Source organism: Ctenopharyngodon idella, chromosome 19 (assembly GCF_019924925.1).
Source record: "Ctenopharyngodon idella isolate HZGC_01 chromosome 19, HZGC01, whole genome shotgun sequence".
In the NCBI taxonomy this organism is placed as follows: Eukaryota; Metazoa; Chordata; class Actinopteri; order Cypriniformes; family Xenocyprididae; genus Ctenopharyngodon; species Ctenopharyngodon idella.
This window is the reverse complement of record NC_067238.1, coordinates 32,166,091-32,193,667: the sequence shown is the minus strand read 5'-3', so window position 1 is coordinate 32,193,667 and position 27,577 is coordinate 32,166,091. Positions and strand designations below refer to the sequence as shown.

The following is a 27,577-nucleotide window of genomic DNA, read 5'->3' as shown; positions in this document are numbered from 1 at the left end:
TCATACAGATGACTTTTAACTTTTTTTTTTTTGTACTTTTTAGGGCTCAAAAGCATCTGTCCCCATGGGAAAGAGCAGCCAGGATGTGGAAGAAAATCACAAAGGTGAGTAAATGATAAAAAAAAAAATATGTTAAAATAATGATAAAAAATCCCTTTATTATAATTAAATTATATATAAGTAAATGATCAATCAAAAATTATATAAGCAAAAACAGGAAAAAAACTAAATATATACAGATATTTCATTCAATAAATATAGTCACTTGTTTTATTCCTGCATGAATTAGCGTTTTTGAATAAATCAGTTGAGTGAATGATTCAATGACTCACTTATATAAACGGTCACTTGTTTCGATCCTGAATGAATCAGCGTTTTTTAACAAATCAGTTGAGAGAATAATTCAATGACTCAGTCATATAAATGGTCACTTGTTTTGATCCCGAATTAATCAGCGTTTTTAAACAAATCAGTTGAGTGAATGATTCAGTGACTCACTCATAAAAACGGTCACTTGTTTAATTCCTGAATAAATCAGCGTTTTTCAACAAATCAGTTGAGAAAATGATTCAATGACTCACTCATATAAACGGTCACTTGTTTCGTTCATGAATGAATCAGCATTTTTGAACAAATTAGTTGAGTGAATGATTCATTGACTCACTCAAAAACGGTCACTTGTTTTGTTCCTGAATGAATAATGTTGGTCATACATCAGTTCATCATTTCATCCGTACTATACACACCAAGTAAGTTCTTAGTCAAATGTAGTACTACTCACAGTATGCCAGTATGCATGCATACAATTTTGGACGAAGCTATAAGTTGATCATTTGTTTCGTTCCTGCATGAATTAGTGTTTTTGAATGAATTTTGTCAAAATGGAACTTTCCATTAACATTCACAAAACTAAGAAAAAAAAAATGGAAATTTTGAATGCTCAGAGAGCATTCAGAAATAATGTTTTCATAACTTAAAGGGAACGTCAGCAAAACATTCTCAAAACATATTTTTGTTAGCTGGGAAGACTCAGGCACATGCCACACTCGGTTAAGAATAGATGCCTGCAGGTGTGTGTCTGCTGCTATCTGTGCTCATATATAGCAGACTCTGTGTGTGTGTGTGTGTGTGTGTGTGTGTGTGTGAGAGAGAGAGAGAAAGAGAGAGAGAGAGAGACAGAGAGAGTCTGTGTGTGTACATGACCTGCAGATCTGATTCTGATATCTACCTTCTGCATGGGGAAAATTGTGTGAAATATTTAAGATGTAATATGGAGGAAATCCCTCTCTCTCTCTTTCTCCTCTGGCTCCACACCTCTATTTCGCTCTTTACTTATTTCCCGTTTCAGGTTGCTACTTCCTGTCAGGTTGGCTAGTGCCAGTAGCTTCTCTCTCTCTCTCTCTCTCTGTCATTGAGAGCACTGAGGGGGCAGCTGTTGTGCTGTCTGTGTATCAGAGCCGCTAAACATTCCCCGGCTGCTCAGCTGTCAGCAGCGGCTGTGGACCGGAGGCCTCTGAGTGTGTGTGTGTGTGTGTGTGAGTGAATGAGTGTGTGTGTGTGAAAGAGAGGCTGTTTGTGCTGAAAGTGGTGAGTGTGAAAGATAGTATTCATACTGGTGAATGCTGATGATGTGAACTTCTGCATTATGCATTGTATACCTACATAGTCTGTATTATTAGGGCTGGCAAATTTAACGAATGAGATGGTTAAATTTAATGTGTGCAATTTTTCAGTGTTAAAACCCAATGTAATATGCAGAGGAAACTATAAGTAAATCATTTGTTGGGGTCAGTAAGATTTTTTTTTGAAAGAAATGAATAATTTTATTCAGCAAGGACGCATTAAATCAACCAAAAGTGACATAAAAGATTTTATTTAAAATAAATGCTGTTCTTTTGAACTTTCTATTCATCAAAGAATCTTGAAAAATAAAATGTGCCACGGTTTCCACAAAACTGTTTTCAACACTAATGATAATCAGAAATGTTTCTTGAGCAGCAAATCATCATATTAGAATGATTTCTGAAGGATCATGTGACACTGAAGACTGGAGTAATGATGCTGAAAATTCAGCTTTGATCACAGGAATAAATTATATTTTACATCGGAATAATATTTTTACTGTAGTTTTGATCAAATAAATGCAGCTTCTTTCAAAAACATTAAAACATTTTACAGACCCCAAATTTGTGAATGGTAGTTTATATAAACACACACACACACACACACACACACACACCTAAAAAGCACAAACAGTCTGTTCTGATAGAGTCACAGAGGGAAAAGTTACAGTATTAAAGTAAAAAAGAAAAAGCTTCCCATATCTTGATATCAAAGTCTATGGTATTTCACTGCAAATTCATCTGACACTTGATAGAATCTCAAATCAGACATCTGCTAACATAGACCGGTTGTGCAACATTCCATTTATTCCCAAAAAGCAATCGTATTTTGCAAGGTAAAAGAAAATATGACCCTGACTATATGAAATACGGTGGTTAGGTATTGATGTCCAATGGGTCCTGAAGCAAAACTAGTTGATGTAGAGGACGAACTCGTACGCCTTGCCTTAGGCTCTGTCTCTGTGCTGCGGTTATTGAGGCCTATAAAGCACTGATGCAGAGACTAGACAGATTGAAGCCGTCTCACACTCACACACACACACACACACGCACACATGCACACACACACACACAGATGGGGTGTGTCCTGTCGTCTTTGACAGACAGCCACTAGTGGACTGTTGATCTTCATCTCTCATCCGTTGCAGAGGGACAAAGGTCATGTGTAAATCACTCTCTCACTTCCCCTATCTCCCTCTCTCTCTCTCTCTCTCACGCACACCTTCTGTCCTTCTCTTGCTGTCTGCAGGATTAGATATTTAATCTGGTTTGTGCTCGGCTGTGTGTATATATCGCATACAATGCAGCTCGGGGACAAAACCATTCAATTAAAGAGGACCTATGATGCTTTTTTTCTCATGTTCATCTTTCTTTAGTGTGTAATGTTGCTGTTTGAGCCTGAAAAAACTCTGCGTTTACAAGGTTCTTCTCTATATCAGTGTCACTGTTTCTGAACATTTTTGTAGTCTTGAGTTTTCTTCACAATATTCCTCATTTGAATAATTCATACGCAGAATAAAGGGGCGGGGCCTGGTTGAGTTAGTTAGTAGTGTGTTGAAACTGGCGGTTATGGTAAGGGGCAGGACATTTCCCAAACACCAATCACAACACACTGCTCCAGCCGACCAATCAGAGCACATTGTGCTTTTCAGAAGGAGGGGCTTCATAGAGACAGGAACTAAACAGAGCGTTACTGACAGACTGGGAAGAGAGGAGCTGCAACAAGGAAAATAATGAACATTTAAACATGAAAACCTGTTCTAGTACAGCCCAAAAACAACATCAAGACTTTGTAATATAGCCTAGTTGTTGGCTGAGGGACATTTCATATCCCCATTCAAAAGATTAAAGGCCATAATTTACACTAATCTACAAGTCATGAGTTCAAGAGCACATGTAGGCCATTTAAATGAGCTGTTATATTTTTCACGTACATTTCAAAAGCAGTCCATTTCAGCCTGCATTATACATCTCGAGGCTAAAGCGTGATTACATGGCAGGCCGAAATAACATCACAAATCTATAAGGCACAGGGTGTGTCTCAAAAGACTATTTCTATCCCTGGAGTCAGACAATCTGTTATTATCAGCTCCTAATGTATTGTGAACCATTGAGAGCCAAATGTTACTCATTTTACGTCAGCCTTCTCAGTTTTTTCACATTGCTCATCAAGCAAGTTTTGAATTTGTGATTTCTTTAGGCTACAATCCTAGTTGAATAAAATGATCTTGTTGCAGAAAAGGAGACGGATAAACGGATAAAATGTGGGAGAGAAAAACGGGACCAGTCCAAACCTCATCTTATTATAGCAGAAACTGGATGCCATCTGTAACATACACAAACATACACACATTCATCCATTCTCTCTCTCTGTTGTGGTTCTTCAATTCTTACTCTTTCCAGATGCCGTTTTCCTCACTGTTTCTGCTGGATGTCGCGGTTTGTGTGTGCGGGCATGAGTCCACGCAGATGCTTTAATCTGATCCGAGAATCTTTTTTACTACACAACAGCATGATAAGCCTCCGTCTTCTTCATTTTGTCACTTCCTGTCACACACTCCAGACAGCGTTGGCTGGCGTCCCAGAGCCCCGTGTGAACACACACCTTTCACCCGCCTGCTTTATGAGTCATGCAGCAATGCAGCGACACTGAGAGCGGTCGCATTAGCTCTCGCCGCTTCATCTGTTATCAGCCTTCAGCACACATTTACACCAACACTGTTTACTCCTGTTCACGGTGTATGCGTGTTTTAAAGTGCCACATTGTGATATTTTAATGGCTACAAAAGGTTTACATGCATTCAAGGTCAAAAAACAGTTTAATTTTCTCATAATAATCAATAATCAAGGTTTGTTCTAAGATGTGGTCTCTCTAAACCCCGCCTTTCAGACAGCCTGCTCTGCTGTGATTGGTCAGAAACCAAATGCTCATTAGCATATCAGAATTTCAGCACTTGATACACAGTGATAGGAACAGTAACGATGGCGTCGGTTTCACCGTATCAAAAGTGGATTTGCTTTGGCAGCAGAAAACAGCGTCTTCTCGACATGAACAACACGAACCAAACTCTTCCAGTCTCGGACACAACTACAGTGATTGAGGGCGGGGCAAAGCAGACGCTGTTTGTGGGCAGCCAATGGGCTGGCACTATGCAAATTAGTTACAAACCTATGTAGGTTCAGCAGGAAGTCAGACTGGAATAGTAAAAGCAGCACAGAATATATTTATGTATTCATATTATCCATGCAAGCAACCTCTACAGCATGCCTCAGTCGAACTTTGCACATTTTAAAATACATATTTAATGCTTGTGAAAGTTTTAAATTTTACTGCTGCTACTTACATTATACAAATCTGGCATAATAGGGAATCTGTGTTTATTTTTATGGGTTGGTATCGGGCTGGTTTTGGCCTAGTTTTGTGATTTAGCTGTTTTTGTCACACAGACCTGGCAACCCTGAAGTTCAGTGTTTTCGCTCTGTTCATAGGAAACCACAGGCCTCAATCCAGCATTTGTCCTGGATCTGGAGCTGACGCTTCCCACAATCTCGATATAAAGTCTAGTGTGTTTCTCTGCTAAGCTTTACATCGGTCATCTCTCTCTCTCTCCGTCTCTTAATTATGGTGGGATTTGAATGAAGATCTTAAGCTCTGTAAGCTGGACTGATACAACCCTCTTCCACTTGATCCTATTACACACACACACACACACACACACACACACACACACACACACACAAATTCTTGATATAAACGTTACAGTATGGAATGTAACCACACCATAATTGAAATGATACATAGTTAGTGAAATATTTCTGAGCTGAATCTCTCGTTGATGTAAAATATGCTGCAGACAAACACACATGGCATGTGTTTATATTACTGTACATACATTATGATGGGCTCAAACAAACCGAATAATTAAGCTACAATATTTAGATTACAAGGTAAAGAGAGCTTTGATGCCAGTGCATGCATGGATTCTTTACATTCCTGTAACTGCTGAACAAACCAAATTCATGGCTTTGATTCAAGGGAAGACACAGTGATACTGGACAAACTGACACTTAGTTTTTTGGTCCTGTTTTCCCAGTATAAAATACCCGCTTTGTCAATAATAAAATAAATAAATAAATAAATAAAATAAAAATTAACTATGGTTTATTCTAAATACTATTAAATTAAATTAAATTAAATGATGGTTGATTCAAAAACAAATAAAATAAAAATTAATTAATTACTTAAAATAAAATAATAAAGACAATTATCTATGGTTTATTCAAAAAACAAATAAATTAAATTAAAATAAAATAATAAAAAAAACAATTATCTATGTTTTATTAAAAAAAAAATAATAATAATAAAAAGAAAATAAAAAAACAATCATCTATGGTTTATTCTAAAAACAAATAAAATAAATTAAATTAAAATAAAATAATAAAAACAATTATCTATGGTTGATTCAAAAAACAAATAAATTAAATTAAATTAAAATAAAATAAAATAATAAAAACAATTATCTATGGTTTATTCAAATAAAAATAAACAAATAAATAAAAAATAAAATAAAATAAATAAAATAATAAAAACAATTATCTATGGTTTATTCAAAACAAATAAATAAAATAAAATAAAATAAAAACAATTATATATAGTTTATTCTAAAAACAAATAAAATAAATTAAAATAAAATAATCAAAACAATTATATGGTTTATTCAAAAACAAATGAAATAAAATAAATACAAAATAAAATAATCAAAACAATTATGGTTTATTCAAAAAAAAAAATTATATTAAATTAAATAATAAAAACAATTATAGTTTATTCTTAAAACAAATAAAATGAAATAAATTAATTTAAAAATATAAACAAATATTATTTGAATTAAGGCATTAGCCATAAATAAGTCTTAATAACTTAATAACTTGCCATTTTGCTTTTTAAGTACATTTATTTTGCTCTAAGGGTGTTTAGATATTTGTACTAGACCAAAATACTGAGAAATGCTAAGAAAAGCATTTTTAAAAATGTGTTTCTTTAGATAAAAGAGTCAAATCTCTAAAAATAATAGATGCAAAGGAAAGTGAAATGAAGTCATGGACTCCTAAAGGCCTGTTACTCAAAGACACAGAGGAGGAAAGAGAGAAAATAAACAGACAGAGAGAGAGAGAGAGAGTTTGAAAACATCTCAGTTCTTCCTGGTTCACTGTTGAATTATTTATTGTAAATTTACACATCAATGGCCATCTATCTGTCTCTTACTCCCTCTTCTTCTATGTTTCACTTCTTCACAAATATATTGACGTTGATTTTTAAATCTGTTTTCTGAGGCGCTTGAGATGTATGTGTTTGTGTGGCTGTGGGAGTGTGTATAGAGAGAGACTGTATGAGCATATGTGTATTGTAATTGTACATATAGTGCATCTGTGTGTCCTTTCGCCATCAAAAGAACAGCAAATAACAAAGCAAGACAAACTGTTCCTTTCATCCGTCAGCTTTGGGCCGCTTGAGCTGCGCACTCCATTAGAAACCACTCACCCCTTAAAACCTGGCAGCACACAATGCTAAATAAACAGGTTTTCTCTCATTACATCAGTGCGGGATACACTTCATTCCCTGATAATACGCCAGTTAATCCTGCTTTCATTCTTTCAGACATTTAAAATACTCATTTAACTGTTTTTGAGCTTAAACAAACAGTGTTTTGGACGTTTGCAGCTGCGCTAACATCACTCCCAACACAGGTGGAGGCTGAACAGAGAGAAAACGCTTCATCTTCTGTTCTTCTGTCTCAATCTGCTTCTGTTTTCTCTTGAATTCTGTCGATCTTTGACGTCTCTCTCTCTGTGGCTGTTTGTAAATCTTATATAATTCAGCATGCATGCTTATACATAAATAGAGTAAAAAATAGGTCGAAAAATATTTTATAAAATATATATATATATATATATATATATATATATTTTTCCAAAAATAGGCATTTAAAGGATGAATAAGAAAAATATTACTTTTTTTTTTTTTTTTTTTTTACATTTGTACATGAAATTATGACATTGCTGCATGATTTTAATTGTTCTAAAATTTCGAAAAATGGTCAAAATGTGTCAAAATCACATTTTTAAAGGTGTAAACAGATAAAAAAATATTTTATAAAATATATATATATATTTTTCTTATTCCACAAATAGGCAATTAAAGGATGAATAAGAAAAATATTATTTTTTTTATTTATTTTTTTTTTACATTAAATTATGACATTGCTGTATAATTTTAATTGTTCTATAAATTAAAAAAAATGGTCAAAATGGGTCAAAATCACAATTTTAAGGGTGGAAACAGATAAAAAGTATTTTATAATATATATAAATACACACATATATATATATATATATTTTTTTTTACAAATAGGCAATTAAAGGATGAATAAGAAAAATATTAGATTTTTTCACTTTTTTTGTTTTTTACATTTTCATATGAAATTATGACATTGTTGCATGATTTTAATTGTTCTATACATTTGAAAAATTGTCAAAACGGGTCAAAATCACAACTGTAAGGGTTCATTGTATGTTAGATAATAAATTATAAAATTATCTAAAACTACTTTTAAAAAACAAAACAAAAAAAACATTACTGAAACACTGGAAAAATGTACACCACATAAAATCATTATTGAATGAATGAATGAATGAATGACTAAATAAATAAATAAACATTTGTATGTTTCTTGCTTAAAATATATAATTTATTTATTTTAAACCATAAATGAATTGATGTTAATTTAACAATATTTCCGAACTAAAACGAAACCAAAGTGCAAATAAGAGGGAGATGAGAGAATCACAGAGACTGAAGGAGGGAGAGATGATGTGTGGTTGAAGGATAAATATGTTTCATCTGTCACAGTTGGCAAGAAGAAGAGAAGGATAAGGAGAGAGAGAGAGAAAGAGAGCAGCAGAGAGATTAAATATCCTGTTTTGAGCAGATGAACACGTAGAAGAATCTATCACGTAGAAACGGCTGACAGGTAATTCACATTACCGCTATGTTTTATAGTCCTGACACATCTATAACCTGTGAGCCTTAATCATCAGCGCTACACCTTCACTGGCATCCGCACATTTACACTTATGATTTCACTGAGCACAGGGAACGTTCTGGCAAGGTTCTCTCAAAGTTAAGAACAAACAAAGATTGAACGTTTGTTCAATGTTCTCAAAACGTTAGCACAAAAACAGTATTTATATATCGTTCATGGAATGTTTTTTCTTAAACGTTTTTAAATGTTTCGGAATGTTCCAAATTCAAAAGTAACGTTTCCATAATGTTTGCAAAAAGTTCAAATGGAATGTTCCCATAACGCTTGCATAACCAAGAAACATTTTTTAAAAAACTGGACGTTCAGAAATAAACTTTTCGTAACGTAACAGGATGTTTGTTAGCTTTGCCACAAATAAAAAAATTTCCAGGGAAGAAACTGTTAACCGATGACTAGCATATGATTAAGCCTATGAAATATGTACGCTATCCTCAATAAGACTCCCATTCATTTCTCAGCGGATTATTGATTTTCCGCTGGAGTAATCACACTGACCCCCGCAGCTCCAAAAATGACTATTATAGTTCAGCCCGGCGGGATATGTTCATTTCATCGGTCACGTGACGCCTCTGTGCTCCTTTAGACTTTGAATCGTGCTAGTGGAAATCTCTCCTATAACAGTCTGGTGCGCTGCTGTGCGTGTGTGTGTTGCCTGAGCATGCAGAGAGGAAGATCAAGTGTGTGACACCTGTGTAAACATGATGAACAGATAAATAACTCTATTAGAGGTCAGGACAAGGGTGTGTGTGTTTGACGTCGTTAATCAGCGTGAAACTCTGTTTAGTTCCTGTCTCAATGAAGCCCCTCCTTCTGAAAAGCACACTGTGCTCTGATTGGTTGGCTGGAGCAGTGTGTTGTGATTGGTGTTTGGGAAATGTCCCGCCCCTTACCATAACCGCCAGTTTCAACACACTACTAACTAACTCAACCAGGCCCCGCCCCTTTATTCTGCGTATGAATTATTTAAATGAGGAATATTATGAAGAAAACTCAAGATGGAGGCGTTTCAGGGAGTTCAGAAACACTGACACTGATATGGAAGGTTCCCTCAACGTTCACAATTTGTTAGCTGTGCCTCAATCATACACACACACACACACTCCAGTAAGAATGTGAGGAATTCTCTTTCATTATCTATTACTCGGACGGTGAGTCTGACCTTCTGGCTGGACTCTAATGGAGAGGAGCAGGAGGATATTGTTTATCCAGCCTGTCGGAGATCCAGAACCAGCGGCCTGAACCTGCTCACCTCCTGTCCAGCAGAGAGTCTGGGGTCGGTTCAAAGGCCTCTGATGACCAGCTCTCACCGGTGATGGAGGTCATGGTGTATCAGAGTCTGTTCAGTCTCTGTAACGCGCTCCGGCTCTGCACCCTTAGACCTACGGTTGTAGTGTACTCTTTGCTTTAGCATTTAGCTAAATTAATACTAACATTTGTTCATTATTCATTATTATTTCACTTTTAAGTTCGTAAAGTAAAAAATGCTGTGATTTGAATTCCTTGTCTTTTAAAAATTGAAATATTAAATCATAAAACCACCAGAAGCTGCTCCTATTTAGGGTGATAAACAAGCAAATAAATAACTAAATGAATTAATAAATAAAATTTTTCCAAATTTTAAATTAATACCATTTGGAAATCATATGATTAATCCCAATTATTTTATTCTAGTGAAATACATAGTTTTATGTTTTTCTTCAGGTAATAGAAAATAATAAAAACATATTATAAAGTAAATATTTTTTTCAGAGAATAACTTAAACATGTTTTGAAAGTCTTTTCTGCTCACCATTTATTTGATTAAAAAAAAAAGTGAAATATTTTTACATTGTAAATCAGCTGTTTTCTATGTGAATATATAGTAAAGTGTAATTTATTCCTGTGATCAAAGCTGAATTTTCAGCATCATTACTCCAGTCTTCAGTGTCACATGATCCTTCAGAAATCATTCTGATATGATGATTTGATGATCAAGAAGCATTTATGATTATTATCAGTGTTGAAAACAGCTTCATATATTTGTGGGAAAACATCATACATTTTATTATTTAGGATTCTTTCAAAAATTTAAAGTTAAAAAAAAAACATTTATTTGAAACAGAATCTTTTGTAACATTATAAATGTCTTTACTGTCACTTTTGATCAATTTAATGCGTCCTTGCTGAATAAAAGTATTATTTCTAATATAAAAATAAAAGGATCTTTATGTATGAAAATATATAAATGCATCTATATTTTAGGAAGGGAAATCATCAAAAGTGGATAATCATATTTGTGGGTTTGTGGCATCAACCAATCTGAAAACCTCTTAAATACTTCATTCTGTTTGTTCAATATGAAAGTAGAGCAGAGTGAGCATCGATCGACGTCACAAACAGCAAGTGACGGATACTAACTGCAGCCCTCACACTTTCTGTGTGTGTGTGTGTGTGTGACAGCTGACAGATGGAAGACTAGCCACACTCAGCAATTAACAGAGACCTCTATATTCTCATTATCACTATGGTTACAGAACTCATCCTCGTACGACCACATCTGTCTGGCTCTGATACAATCCTGTCACAGTATGAGTCACACACACACACACACTGCAGTTAGTGTCCATCACTTACTGTTTGTGACGTCAATTGATGATCACCTCCGCCCACACTTTGTCTTTCACTCAAATTTTGAAATATTCAGAGAATATTCAGAAATAACGTTTTCAGAACATTCTTATGGATCTGCTAGAGTCACTTCAGATGCTGTTTGTTTCTCAGAAAGCGTCTCCTGCCACAGTCTGCGTTACATTAATGCTGTAAATTGCCAACCTGCAACAAGTATGCCTGCCTCCTTTTCTTCCCAGAGACATGCAGCCTGGCAGTGTTTTCTGTCCATAAGGACACTCCTACCCACACAAGAGACATATGTCAACATGACATCACAACACTGCCCGTGTCAGCAGCAAATGTGTTGAGTCAGTGCAGGTCAGGGTGTGCTGAGGCGTGAAAACAAACACACACACACACACACACATGCCTTATAACTCAGCACAGGGTCTACAAAAGCGTATCGATCTCTGTATCAAACCTTAAAATCCCAACATTGATCTTTTACTCAAAGCCAACGGCTGCGTCCAAAATCACCCGCTCTCTGAGTAAGTAATTAGCCTACTTAGTGAGCATTAAAAAGTATGCTCTATAAAGCATCAGTGTGTGCATTATGAATGTAATCCAGACAACATTCGGCATGTTGCAGTAGGGAAGAATGCGAGTTCGGATGCAGCTAGAGTTTGCTGTATGAAGTCATATTTTACATTCTGAATTGAATATGATGTGATTCTGTGTATCACAAAATAATGGAAAGAAATCTTCATGTCATAACATACAGCACAACAAGTGTAGCCCGATTCACGAACAAATGACTCTTTTAAACAGGTTCAACTTCAAAACAACCAGCAGAAAGTCAAAGCATCTTTTTCAAGTTAATAAAGGATTTCTGAGCTCCTATTTGAGGCCTTGTTAACAAATTTGGTCTAAAATTACATTTTTAAAATGGTTTCATAAATAATGCGTGGTAACTGTAAAGAAAAAAAAATGTGCATGTGAGTGTGTGTGTGTGTGTGTGTGTGAGTGCATGTGTGTGAGAGTGTGTGCGAGTGTGTGTGTGAGAGTGTGTGAGTGTGTGTGTGTGTGTGTGTGTGTGTGTGTGTGTGTGTGTGTGTGTGTGCGTGTGTGTGTGAGAGAGGGAGTGTTTGTGTGTGCGTGTGTGAGGGTGTGTAAGGGTGAGCGTGCATGTTAGTTTGTGTGTGCATGTGTGCTTGTGTATGTGTGAGTGTGTGTGCGTGTGAGTTGTGTGTGAGAGTGTGTGAGTTGTATGTGTGTGTATATGTGAGTGTGTGTGTGTGCATGTGCATGTGCGTGCGTGCGAGTGCATGTGTGAGAGTGTATGTGTGAGTGTGTATGTGCGTGTGTGTAAGTGCGAGTGCATGTGTGTGTGTGTGAGTGTGTGTGTGTGTGTGTGTGTGTGTGAGTGAGCTGGCGGGGAGTGACTAAAAGCGCACTGGGACACATGAGTGTTAGCTGGCTGTTTGTTGACAAGTAATTGAAGTTGCAGATGAGTGAGTTGCTATCTCAGCTTACTTACAAACCTACACACACACTCACACTCACACACACACACACGCTCACACACACACACTGAGGGGAGAAGAAAATGAGCTACAAGAAATAAGTGAATCAGAGGGAAATGAGTGGAGAGGGAGCGAGGCAGAGCGGTGTCAATTTGCATCAGCTTCTCACTTGTGATCATGATTATAGCATAATATTCACAAAGACACCAGCATCTATTTAACATCTGCGTGCCATATGGGTGCAAAATAATCCTGTTTTACAGTTCATAATAAGCGTATGCCACATAGCGACAAGTTGCATGCTGCCGTACAGTTCAGACAACTGTTTTTGCACCACGAAGGGAAACATGATGTAACGCCTGCCATCCTGATCCAAGCCCTCCGGTCAGTTCAAGGGGAGCCAAATTTTCCTTGACAAAGATTCAGACGTGAAACTCTGCAAACAGCTGACGGACCAAAGCTGTCAACTTACCAGCCCAGCAGCACTGCCTGATGGGAACTTTACATAAATCCCGGCCTGTTTCATTAATATTCAAGATGCCGACTGTACTAGAGCTATTTCATTGTTTTAAACTTCAACTTGTCCAAACATCTAACCCAGCAAACAGGGAACTTTCTGGCAAGGTTCTCCCAAAGTCTATTCAGTAACGTTAATAGAATGTTCATTCAAAGTTGTCTGGTCTTTCTTAAAACGTTGGCACAAAAACATCTATGCGATGTTCATGGAACATATTTAGTTGGACACTTTTAAATGTAAATACTTGTTTCAGAATGTTCAGAGAACATTCAAAAGTAACGTTCCCATAATGTTTGCAAAATGGAATGTTCCTTTAACATTCGTATCCCCAAGAAATTTTTTTTTTTAAAACACTTAAAAAACTGCACTGTAAAAAAGAATTGTTGGTTTAACTTAAAAAAAGTAAGTTACCTGGTTGTCTTAAAATTTTGAGTTCATTGAAATTAAAAATATGAGTTGATACAATGAAGGTGATTGGTTTAATCAACAGAAACTAAAAATATTATGTTATCTGAACCACATTAATAATCTAAGTTGATTGTGATAACAAATCATGAAAATGCTTTTTTTTTTTTTTTTACAGCGTGGATGTTTTGAATGTTTAGAGAACATTCAGCAATAATGTTTTCAGAACTTAATGGGAATGTCAGCAAAATGTTCTTAGACTATTTTTATATTTTTATTTTTATTTTTTAATTAGAATTCTATGCTGAAATGTTTTGCAGTATAAACAGTGTATTTTAAAGGGAGATTTTTACCCAAAAAGCTATCAGGATCATAGTGTCCAAATGTGATGCTCAGAATCTGGCATCTCTCTTATTGGAGCCAATCAGCGCGCACAGTGCTGACAGCCAATCAATAACCTTGATTTGTGATTGATTTGCCGTGGCGGTCCTGGAGTCAATTAGAAAGAGTTCGGCCGGGCATTGGGCGAACGGTCCAAAAGCAGAGTATGATAAGGTCAGCGGCGAGTCTATTTGCATGTAGCATTTGGAAATGTCACCCATCATTCAGGCTGTAAACACAGCTCTTGTTTTTGCCCACTGCAAAAGCCTAGTTGTGTTCTATTCTAATGGAAAATTCAGGGTTGATATATTCAGCCATCAGATGGCCGTTCCCCTGGACGGCACTGAACTATTCATGCATGTACATCTCGAAATAATCCACCCAGACTCTCGGTCCAGAATGTGACCCTGGGTTTCCACCGCAGGGAGTCCGGACTGTTGGATGTGAATCACAGCATGAAAACATTGCTATAATCATACTATATTTAAGAGCAGAGACAGTTATTTAGTTCAGCTTTTCGGTCAACAGACAGTTTGACTCGCGCTGACGCCACTTTGGCTTCCGATACGTCTTCTAAAAGCAATTACGCTCAAACAGGAGCACTAAGGCACCTCACGAATCAATGCATTACTGTATGAATGAGCCTGTTGGAACATTCTGGAGTGAAGGAAACTTCACTTTCTTCCCTGTTAACAGAGAACGTTCTCAGAACTTTAGACACAACGTTGTTGCAAGGTTCTCTCAAAGTAACATCGCGAGACAAACGCTGATTATAAATAAGCATCTATTCAATTCAATACCAAATAATATTGAAAAAAAATGTTATAAAAGCGATTTTTTTTTATTTGTTAATTTTATTTTGTTTGTAAGGGCTTATTGACAGAAAGAACAATAGATAGAATGAAGAGAATGATGGATGGACAGAACAATAGAATGATAGAATGATAGAGAGATGGATGGATGGATGGATGGATGGAACAGTAAAATGATAGAACGATAGAATGATAGATAGGTAGAATGATAGAACGATAGATAGATAGAACAAACGATAGAATGAATGATAGATAGAACGATACAATGATAGAATAAACGATAGATAGATAGATAGATAGATAGATAGATTGATTGATTGATTGATTCTTCAAGTAACGTTAATAGAACGTTTGTTCAAAGTTACCTGGTCTTTAATAATGTTCTCAAAACGTTAGCACAAAACATTATTTATCGTTCATGGAATGTTTTTACCTGAAACGTTTAGTTGGATGTTCATCTAACGTTTTTTTAAATGTCACTGCTTGTTTCAGAACTTTTAGAGAACATTCAAAAGTAACGTTCCCATAATGTTTGATGGAATGCTCCCGTTTAACCAAGAAAAGACATTTTTAAATCAATTAAGAGAACATTCAGAAATAATATTTTTATAACATTCTTGGAACTTATTTTGGTTGGGTTTCTGATGGAAGTGAATCTAGTAAAGGCGAACAGACGGGCAGGAGGGCGACTGAGCTCATAAATGAGAAACAACTGGCAGGGAGCCAGACATTCACAGCTTGGCACTGTCAATCACCGCCGCTACCGGAGCGACTCTCTTCCTCAGTGTTTTCCGTGCGTGTGTGCGCGCGATGCGCCATTACACACATCATTCATGCTCTTCCGCTGTGTGCCAGGCTGCCTTGTTAAGGAGACTTTCCAATTAATGGAAAGCAGACTGACGCGGGCATCAGTTTGTGCATTAGCCGAGATAAACCAAGAGTTGCACACTCCACTTCAACAGCCTTCAATTATTCCAAGAAGGAGGGCAGCGGAGCAAAAAAGCAGCGAGGCACTTCTGTGAAAAATGACCCACAGCAGGGCTTGTTTATGAGTCTGAGAGCTTGTTTGGAATAGTGAGAAGTTGATTTGAAGTGTAAAGGGAACCTGGTTTTTTTCAAGGGTCACTAGCTACCGTGCACAGGGTAGGACACTTGAATGAGAAGAATTATGTAGAAATACCAAACTTCAAAATAGATGCTTATTAAAGGTGCATGTGTGAGTGAATCAACGCACATGTGCAGTTACTGGCCACGGCAGTGGAAACTTCAGGGTTGGCACCTCATTATAAGGAGCTAGAGAGGAAGTTTCAGGTTGACGAAGAACACAGTAATCCACTGGAGTGGAATAAACACACTGAACGCTGCCCAAAAATACTAGAGAGCCACTCTGGGGGCGTGTCTAAAATGGGGTTTTCCTCAGTATACTCTATGATTGCTCTCACACAACCGTTCAAAAGTTTGGGGTCAGCAAGATTTTTTATTGCTCACTAAAGAAGTCTCTTCTGCTCACCAAGGCTGCATTACTTTGATAAAAAATAAAGTAATATTGTGAAATATTATTATCATTAAATATAACTGTTTTCTATGTGAATATATTGTAAAATGTAATTTATTCCTGTGATGCAAAGCTGAATTTTTCGGCATCATTATAATATTATTTATTTATTAATTAAATATTTTGTTATTAAATATAAAATATTTTGGAATATCCTGTTATCTTTCCAAATGCAAAATGATATGCCAACATATATTAAATAGCCTATATATTAAAATGCACAATACAATATGTAAACACATTATTTATCTAATAAATTACCAACATTTTACATACTTAAAAACGTATTTTAAAAATCAGCTCATCAAACTGGAAAAGGCCCATTTGGTAGAATGACTTGTTTATCTCCACGCAGCACTAATCTTAACATTGTCTGATAATCAGAACATTACATTGGCTAATCAAGAGAATTTGTACTTCAGCTGGTGCCCAGATTCTCTCACAGGGAGCAGTGTGTGTGTGTGTGTGTGTGTGTGTGTGTGTGTGTGTATGCGGCTCGCAGGGTTATCTGATCTATAGATTCACTGGCGTCCTCAGGGCCACTGTGCTGGAGATAAATGAATATAGATTGCATGTACTGACGGTAGAGAGAGAGAGAGAGAGAGAGAGAGGGTGCCAGGCCTCCATTACAAACCTGTGATGGAGTGTGTGTGCATGTGTGTGTGTGTGTGTGTGTGTGTGTGTGTGTGAGTGTTCCAGGAACAGCTTTGGCCTTTGTGACCCTGGCCTTGCAAGCAGTGATACGGACAATGGGGGCAGATGCTACAGAAGAGAGGTGCTTAATGCAGTTACTGGAGTGGAGACAACTCACTCACTGCACCTGATCACATTACTGCCGAGAGAGAGAGAGAGAGAGAGAGAGAGAGAGAGGTTTTTGCGCAGAATGAGACTCAGTCAGAGATATTGAAACAATAGGAGACAGGAAATGCAGAAGTGTGACGCAGGTTGAGGTGATCAGAGTTATTGTGAGAGGGTGGAGAGAAAGAAAGAGAGACTATGAAAATAAACAAACTAGCGTTGAACTTCTGCGTAAGTAGAGAGAATTGATCTGTTCCACTGTGTTCCAAAACCACTGTGCTCCGTCAGGAGGCGATGTAAAACCTCGCAGGTGCAATTTTGTCCTGACGCTGTTCCAGAAGGTTGTTCCAGAAGGTTGTTCCAGAATGCTTCACGACACACTGATAAATGCAAGAGAGCGGATGAGGCAAAACAAACGTTGATTATAAAGAAACATCTATTTCATTCAATACCAAATAATATTGAAAAAAGTTGCTTTTTTATTTGTTCATTTTATTTCTTTGTTAGGGCTTATGGACAGAAAGAACAAAAGATGGAACGATGGATGGATGGATGGATGGATGGATGGATGGATGGACAGAACAATAGAATTATAGATAGATAGATAGATAGATAGATGGACAAAGAATGATGGATGGATGGATGGATGGATGGACAGAACAATAAAATGAAAAACAATAGATAGAATGATAGTTCGATAGATGGATGGAGGATGGATGGATGGACAGAACAATAGAATGACAGAACGATAGATAGATAGATAGATAGATAGATAGATAGATAGAACAATGGATGGATGGATGATGGAAGGATGGACGGACAGAACGATAGAACGATAGAACAATAGATAGATAGATAGATAGATAGATAGATAGATAGAACAATGGATGGATGGACAGACAGAACGACAGATAGATAGATAGATAGATAGATAGGTCGATGGATGGATGGATGGATGGATGGACAGAACAATAGAATGATAGATAGATAGATAGATAGATAGATAGATAAAATGAAAAACAATAGATAGATAGAACGAAAGGTCGATGGATGGATGGATGGATGGACAGAACGATAGATAGATAGATAGATAGATAGATAGATAGATAGATAAATAAATAAAATGAAAAACAATAAATAGTTAGAACGAAAGGTCGATGGATGGATGGATGGATGGATGGACAGAACGATAGATAGAACGATAGATAGATAGATAGATAGATAGATAGATAGATAGATAGATAGATAGATAGATAGATAGATAGAATGAAAAACGTTAGATAGAACGATAGGTCAATGGATGGATGCATGGATGGTTGGGCAGAACAACAGAATGATAGATAGAACGATAGATAGAACGATAGAACGATAGATAGATAGAACGATAGATAGATAGATAGATAGATAGATAGATAGATAGATAGAGTGTTATGTCTGTGGTGTGACGCTGTTGCATATGAACGTTCCAAATCAGTCTCTCATAAGGTTCCATTTCAGTTGATGCTCTTCAGAAGGAGATTCTCATGTAAGCAGCCGGCAGAGAGGCTAGTAGGTCTTGGAACAGGGTGTGGAAGCCTGTGAGCACGGGTCAGCTCTTATCCATACCCAGAACATGAGAATGTGAGATGGTGAACGAGAGCAGGGGTTGAAGAGAGAGAGAGAGAGGCTCTGGTTTCTGCATTCCCAACTGTAGGCGTGTGCCGGGCACTGCCGCCAATGTAGCCGCAGGGGGATGATGGGATAGAGACAGCTGGGGACGGAGAGGACAGCATGCTCACTGGGCTATGCGGGGACACACTGAGAAAAGACAGGGCGTGTAGTGGTGCTCCCAAAATATCAAAACATCCACATGTACAGGATGCATGTCCGATCGGTACAGAATGCCGGCCGGTCAGTTACAGGGAGAGCAGAGACCGGCAGGCAGTGAACAATGAGGGCTTGGTTATGAGAAGAGAAAACAAGGGGGAGACAATAGAGATTGCCGGGGATCAACGTTTATGGAAATTAGGCAAACAACAGCATGCAGCGGGAGAGGGAATTATGTGTTTGGAATGGGCCGTGAACCAGAGAGTTACAACACAAAGACGCCTGCTTGTTCAAACTAAATGACATGCAGTACTTCAGCATTCATCCACGCATAATACTGAATAATCCTAAACCGGCTGTAAATAAGAGTAGACCAGATTAGCCTACTGAAGTCATGGTGTTTAAACTGGACAACATGCATAAACAACATGTACCACTTATTGATGTTAAATCATTGATAAATAGAACTGGACAATAAATTATGAGCTGAATTTTAGACTATTTCTCACCTGTAAAATGTTATCTTTATCAAAATGTTATCAATGTTTTGTTATGTTATGTCAGTAGGGGGCGCTCTTAAAATGGCAAACCTGATTTTCCATCATTAACAACTGATAGTTGACAATATTTGTAGAAATATCAACATTAAATATTCTTCATTATAATCATCTTGTAGTTAAATACATTTCCACAGAATTATTATTATTGTTACTACTACTACTAGTACTACTACAAATAATAGTGTATTAAACTACAATTATAAATTATTAAATAAATAAATAAAGATAATATTAATTATAATTGTTATTAATATTATTGAAAAAATAATATTATTTTGGAATATTTGCAAAAACTTTCAACTTTAATAAAAAGAGCATAGCGCTCTCAGCTCCTTTTAATTTTTTTTATTATTATTTTATTTTATTTTATTTTATTCCGTTTTGGAATATTTGCAAAAACGTTCAACTTTAATAAAAAGATTGTAGCACTCTCAGCTCCTTACTCCTTATAATTAATTTTTATTTTATTTTATTTTATTTTATTTTATTTTTATTCCTTTTTGGAATATTTGCAAAAACTTTCAACTTTAATAAAAAGAGTGTAGCGCTCTCAGCTCCTTTTAATATATATATATATATATATATATATATATATATATTTTTTTTTTTTTTTTTTTTTGATTTAATTTAATTTAATTTAATTTTATTCTGTTTTGGAATATTTGCAAAAACTTTAAACTTTAATAAAAAGAGTGTAGCGCTCTCAGATACTTTTAATAAATTTGTATTTTATTTTATTTTATTTATTTTGATTCCTTTCTACAGAATTCCCCACACAACCAGAAAATGTATAAACAAAAAGGAGATTCTGTGCAGATCTACTAATGGATAGTTATACATACACATTTTCATATTCGAATCATAGTTAGTTTTACAGGTAGGCTGATGTTGGAATTTCTATGTGGTACTTAAAAGGAAGTAATCCGTTCCATTCCCCAGGATTATTCATAAATGCAGGCTTTGAATCTGGTATATATGGGTTTAGACCACTGTTTCCATGGATACAGCGCACACTTGGCGTCTAGACCTCGCAGAGATACTTCATCATTAAGCTGTTGTGATAGCGGCACTATCTAACCGCGACAGGTGAGCGGAGAGGGAACGCTGCCACTGAGGCCTTTGTCAAGTAAAAGTTCAACCAATTCTCAAATGATTAATTCATAAAGCTGAATACGTTCCTCATTTGCCTGGCTGACAGGCTTATCTAGGGCACGTCACGGCGCCTGTGTTTAACACTCTGAGCCTGACAGTTTATCTAGCCAGAAGCTCCTGTGTTCAGATATAGCAAGCATGGCTCTGGCTGGGTCTAACATCACTGCTGGCCTGGGCTTAGGTGTGCTTGACCTTCTGCAAATGACCAGCTGTGTCCATACCCTTCATATGATCTTTGCTGCAACAAGTGCACCTAATTGAGGAATCACGCTAAAGGTCAGTGTGGAGCTCATTTTGCAATTTCCACATAAAATAATGAATGTAAACAATCTTATTTAACAGATATTCATCTAAGTAGTCAAAAGGTCATGGATTCCATTCGTTAAAAGCATTTACAATGCATACATGAAATATCCATTGAACACATATTGAAAAAAGTTTACTTATGCTTAGTCAGGATTCCACTAGGTCAATTTTAGCTATTTCCATATGAATTAGATGTTGTTGTTTTTTTTAAATATGATCTTTCTTGTGTAATAAAGCTGTTTGTGAATGTAAAAGGTCTGCAAAGTTTTAAAGATAAATGGAGTTATTGTCTCCCAAAAGAAAGAAGCAATTCTGAACTGCCTGAAATGAGTTGTCAGTAATTCCAGTCTCATTTCCTGCTGAACCTATGTAGGTTTGTAACTAATTTGCATAATGTCAGCCCTATTGGCTGCCTGCGAACAGTGTCTGCTTTGCCCCACCCTCAAACACTGTAGTTGTATCTGAGACTGGAAGAGTTTGGTTCGTGTTGTTCATGTCGAGAAGACGCTGTATTCTGCTGCCAAAGCAAATCCACTTTGATGAGATTGATACGGTAAAACCAACACCATCGTTACTGTTCGTATAACTGTATATCAAGTGCCTAGGAAGAGCTGAAATTCAGATATGCTAATGAGCATTTGGTTTCCGACCAATCACAACAGACTGGGCCATCTGTCCAATCAGAGCAGAGAAAAGAAGGGCAAAGGAGGGGTTTAGGGAGAGTGAATCTTATGTAACCCCTCCTGTTCGAACCACCCGCTGTAATCGGGACTCAAACCCGGGTCCGCCGGCATGGGAGTCGGGCACTCTAACAAGGAGGCTGAAGACCGCAGTCTCTACACGCACAGCTCTTACCAGCCTACATCCGTTACACTCACCCCCCTAAACCTCACTCCCATCCGGGTCACGGCACAAATGTAAACCCTCCTGTTCGAACCACCCGCTCTAAGCGGGACTCGAACCCTGGTCCGCCGGCATGGGATTCAGGCGCTCTAACAAGAAGGCTAAAGACCGCAGTCACTAGCGTCAGTCGCTAGAGCACCTCTTGAGATCAGGGGAGTGAGGTTTGCACGCACAGCTCTTACCGGCCTACGTCCGTTACACTCACCCCCCTAAACCTCACTCTCATCTGGGTCACGGCACCAATATAACCCCTCCTGTTCGAACCCGCCCGTCCTAAGTGGGACTTGAACCTGTGTCCGCCAGCATGGGAGTCGGGCGCTCTAACAAGGAGGCTAAAGACCGCAGTTTCTACATGCACAGCTCTTACAGGCCTACGTCCGTTACACTCACCCCCCTTAACTGCACTCCCATCCGGGTTACAGCACCAATGTAACACCTCCTGTTCGAACGGCCCACTCTAAGCAGGACTCAAACCCAGGTCCGCCGCATTGGAGTCAGGTGCTCTAACAAAGAGGCTAAAGACCGCAGTTTCTACATGCACAGCTCTTACAGGCCTACGTCCGTTACACTCACCCCCCTGAACCTCACTCCCATCTGGGTCACGGCACCAATGTAACCCCTCCTGTTCGAACCACCCGCTCCAAGCGGGACTCGAACCTGGGTCCGCCGGCATGGGATTCAGGCGCTCTAACAAGAAGGCTAAATACCGCAGTCACTAGAGCACCTCTTGAGATCAGGGGAGTGAGGTTTGCACGCACAGCTCTTACCGGCCTACGTCCGTTACACTCACCCCCCCTAAACCTCACTCTCATCTGGGTCACGGCACCAATATAACCCCTCCTGTTCGAACCACCCGTCCTAAGTGGGACTTGAACCTGTGTCCGCCAGCATGGGAGTCGGGCGCTCTAACAAGGAGGCTAAAGACCGCAGTTTCTACATGCCACAGCTCTTACAGTCCTACGTCCGTTACACTCACCCCCCTGAACCTCACTCCCATCTGGGTCACGGCACCAATGTAACCCCTCCTGTTCGAACCAGCCGCTCTAAGCGGGACTGGAACCTGGGTCCGCCGGCATGGGATTCAGGCGCTCTAACAAGAAGGCTAAATACCGCAGTCACTAGAGCACCTCTTGAGATCAGGGGAGTGAGGTTCGCACGCACAGCTCTTACAGGCCTACGTCCGTTACACTCACCCCCCTAAACCTCACTCCCATCTGGGTCACGGCACCAATGTAACCCCTCCTGTTCGAACCGCCCGCTCTAAGCGGGACTCGAACCTGTGTCTGCCAGCATGGGAGTCGGGCGCTCTAACAAGGAGGCTAAAGACCGCAGTCTCTACACGCACAGCTCTTACCGGCCTACGTCTGTTACACTCACTCCCCTTAACCTCACTCCATCCGGGTCATGGCACCAATGTAACCCCTCCTGTTTGAGGACCGCCCACTCTAAGCGGGACTTGAACGCCGGCATGGAAGTCGGGCACTCTAACAAGGAGGCTAAAGACCGCAGTCTCTACACGCACAGCTCTTACCGGCCTACGTCTGTTACACTTAGAACGAACCGTTCTACAATCAAAATATTGGTCATTCCTATATGATATTACCTGACAGAGGTAATTATGTCAATAAAATTCTATATAAACATTTTGAAGGTCACATGCATTTTCTTGGTAAGCAAAATGATTATTTTCCCATTCTAAAGAAGCCTTCAAACAGTCTCTATTTATCCCTGAAAAATCAATGGAAGCTTCATTCCACTACATCATCTGGACACTCAAAGCTAGTCTGTTTATGTTCAGTGTGATTGTAGAAACATGCATTTGGTGTATATTTGTACAATCAGAAGTAAACCACAGGACATCAGGGCACTTCATGCTTTAAATAATAGACATGGTAAGAGGATGCAGGATGTCTTTACATCAGTCTCCTGGAGTTTTCGGCTCCTCAAAAGCTTTCAGCTCCAGCAGAGACAGACAATAACAGACGTGATACGGATGGATTCTCTCAATCCTCCTCTGCGAAGCGAGATAAAGCACCGATTAGAGCCCTAAATTACGAGCTGCTATTCTGACATACACACCATTTAACATGGAAAGCGTTTGCCCTTGAGGGAAAAAGTTTTACAAGTGGAAGCTGATTGGTTGAATGATTTTTTTCAAAAGGCACATAAATAATATTCTATTTTTGCCCCTTAAATGCTGGAAAATTGAATTCCTTTATATACAATATACAATTTTATATATGTGACTGATGTGGCTCATGGTGGTAATGAGTCTTTCGGGAATCTGGTCTAATGAACGAGTCTGTTGTTGAATGCGACATTTCAACCGCTTCTAAACTATACATTTCTCCAGGTTTTAAAAATAAAATATATTATATAATAGTATCCTTTGGAGAATGCTGACAGCCTGCTCACCAGGAGCATCGATAGAGTCAGTTTGACAGTTCGATTGTTGATATGTGCATGTCTAGAGCTGCCTATCGGGTGCAGAATGTGATTTGTGTTTGACAGCTCTCAACGTCCTAGTTTAACAGCACAACACAATACAGCATGAACCAGCAACTATGCCTGAAACAGACTGCAGTACATTTTGTGAGATACCAAAATGCGTGGGCGACATTAAGTAGAGATGTTCCTGTAGCTCAACACCAGGGTCATGGGTGTACTGATAAAATGTACAAGTTGGAAAAAAAAAAAAGATATATATATACTTATTATTCCAGGGCAGCAATGGTTCACTGGTAGGAAAAAGTAAAATAAAGATTTTAAAAAAGGAAATAGCATTAAAATGATTATATATTAATATATAAATATATAATATATATATATATAATATATTTATTATATAAAAATATAATACAAATATAAAATATATATAAATTCTAATAAATATAAAATATAATAAATAAATAATAATAATAATTATTATATATATATATATATATATATATATATATATATATATTATAATACAGTGCCCTCCACAATTATTGGCACCCTTAGTAAATATGAGCAAAGGCTATGAAAATAAATCTGCATTGTTTATCCTTTTGATCTTTCGTTAGAAAAAATTCACAAAATTCTATCTTATCATTGAAGTAAAACAATTGAAAATAGGGGAAAAAGCTCATTATGAAATAAATGTTTTTCTCTAGTTCACGTTGGCCACAATTATTGCCACCCAATTATTGCGACGTCCTTTTCCCAAGATAACAGCTCTGAGTCTTCACCTATAATGCCTGATGAGTTTGGAGAACGCCTGACAAGAGATCAGAGACCATTCCTTCATGCATCTCTCCAGATCCTTCAGATTCCCAGATCCATGTTGGTGCTTCTTCTCTTCAGTTCACTCAACTCATTTTCTTTAGGGTTCAGGTCAGGGGACTGGGATGGCCATGGCAGAAGCTTCATTTTGTGCTCAGTGACACATTTTTGTGTTGGTTTTGATGGTTGTTTTGGATCATTGTCCTGTGGAAGATCCAATCATGGCCCATTATAAGATTTTGAGCAAAAGCGGTCAGGTTTTGTTTTTTTATCTGTTAGTATTTGATAGAAACCATGATACCATGTATCTGAACAAGATGTCCAGGATCTCCAGCAGAAAAATAGGCCCACAACATTAAAGATCCAGCAGTATATTTAATCGTGGGCATGGGGTACTTTTTATCCATGTGTGCACCAAACCCATCTGGTGGGTTTGCTGCCAAAAAGCTCTTTTTTTTTTTTTTACTTTATTCTGACCATAGAAGCCGGTCCCTTTTGAAGTTCCAGTCGTGTCTGACAAGTGAATATGCTGACGTTTGTTTTTGGATGAGAGCAGAGGATTTTTCTTGAAACCCTCCCGAACAACTTGTGGTGATGTAGGTGCTGTTTGATCATTTTTTTTTAGGCTTTCTGAGACTCAAGACTCAACTAATCTCTGCAATTCTCCAGCTGTGATCCTTGGAGAGTCTTTGTCAAACGTTCATCCTCACCACACATTAGGGCGATTTAGACACACGTCCTCTTCCAGGCAGATTTGTAACATCTTTAGTTGATTGGAACTTCTTAATTATTGATGGTGGAAATGGGGATTTTCAGTGTGTTAGCTTTTTACTTACAGCCATTTTCTATTTTGTGAAGCTCAACAATCTTTTGCTGCACATCAGAGCTATATTCTTTGGTTTTTCTCATTGTGATGAATGATTAAGGGAATTTGGCCTTTGTGTTTACACATATTTGTACTCCTGTGGAACAGGAAGTCATGGCTGGAAAATTTCATGTTCATGATCACCCTGGTGTGCTAAAAAAATGTAAATATGAATGGGAATATACTTCAGAGATATTTTACTCATAAGAATTTCTAGGGATGCCAATAATTGTGGCCAACATGTATTGGAGAAAACATTTATTTCATAATGTGAGTTTCCCCCCACTTTCAATTGTTCTACTTCGATGAATTTTGTGAATTTTTTGAATGAAAGATCAAAAGGATAAACAATGCAGATTTATTTTCACAGCCGCCTTTGCTCATATATATATATATATAAATATATATATATATATATATATATAATGTATTTGTAAAATAAAGATTTAAAATAAAGAACAGGAAAATATAACATACATTTATTATTTTAATAATATATATACATTTATGTTAAAATAATTAAAATATATTAATATATATATATAATAAATTTGTATATATATATATAATAAATTTGTAATATATATATATATATATATATATATATATATGAAGTCTATAATTTACCATTCATTTATATATCAGGTTTGAGATTAGCCTATACTGAATCCTGGGAAATGTAGGTCATGGCCTTTAACCCCTCATGTCTTTATCCTGGTTATGAAGAGGAGTGAACATGTTTAGTGCACTGATGAGTGAGCATGTGTTGTCTTTGTGTCGGAGGTGCATGCTTGACTGAAAAAAGTGTCCATGCATGAAGAGCAAATTAGCATGTTTCGCTCTGTGCACCAATAAGCAAATGTGTGTGTGTGTGTGTGTGTGTGTGTGTATGTAAAAGACTTGGCCTGGATAGATGGGGAAAGAGGGTCAAGGGATTGGTGAGCGGTGAGGTAAGAGAAGGGGGAGTGGAGGGGAAGAATCCCGGTGAGAGAAAATGAGAGGAACTTGGGGAAAAAAAAAGAAAGCGTACAAAAGACGAGAGAAGAAGATGGACGGCCCTCTCCGTCTCTCTTTATTCGTTCTAAATAAACCTAGTTTGTGCACGAGCCACACAAACCACACTCCCTCTAGGGGTACAATTTCACATCCCCCTAATTACAGTGGGGTGTAGCGTTTCTTATTGCGCCCTGCCAAAGATTGTACGCAAATACGCACACACAAGGTCACGGAGCGGAGAGGCCGTCGTTAAGGTCCTTATTAAGTTCATTAAGCGCAGTTGTTTTCATTTACATTCACTTCGAAGGTGATAATTCCCTAAGAATACGCCAGTAGAGAGAGTTTTCCAGTAGTAGATGTGAAAAGGCAGCGCATTATTCTTCTTTTCTCCTTGAGAATTGAGAATAATGACCTCTTCTG

General features: G+C 37.6%; 1 protein-coding gene and 1 long non-coding RNA gene across 4 annotated transcripts in view; one reads left to right on the top strand and one right to left on the bottom strand.

Moving 5' to 3' along the window:
• The window catches only part of LOC127500934 (exostosin-1c), a 54,848-nt gene that overhangs the window by 12,765 nt on the left and 14,506 nt on the right, over positions 1 to 27,577 (bottom strand). The window lies entirely within an intron of this gene.
• Positions 1 to 27,577, top strand: part of LOC127500939 (uncharacterized) — a 44,712-nt gene that overhangs the window by 4,387 nt on the left and 12,748 nt on the right. The window contains exon 2 of the long non-coding RNA XR_007926477.1: positions 44 to 104. This is a non-coding gene — a long non-coding RNA (uncharacterized LOC127500939). The remainder of the gene's footprint in view (positions 1 to 43; positions 105 to 27,577) is intronic.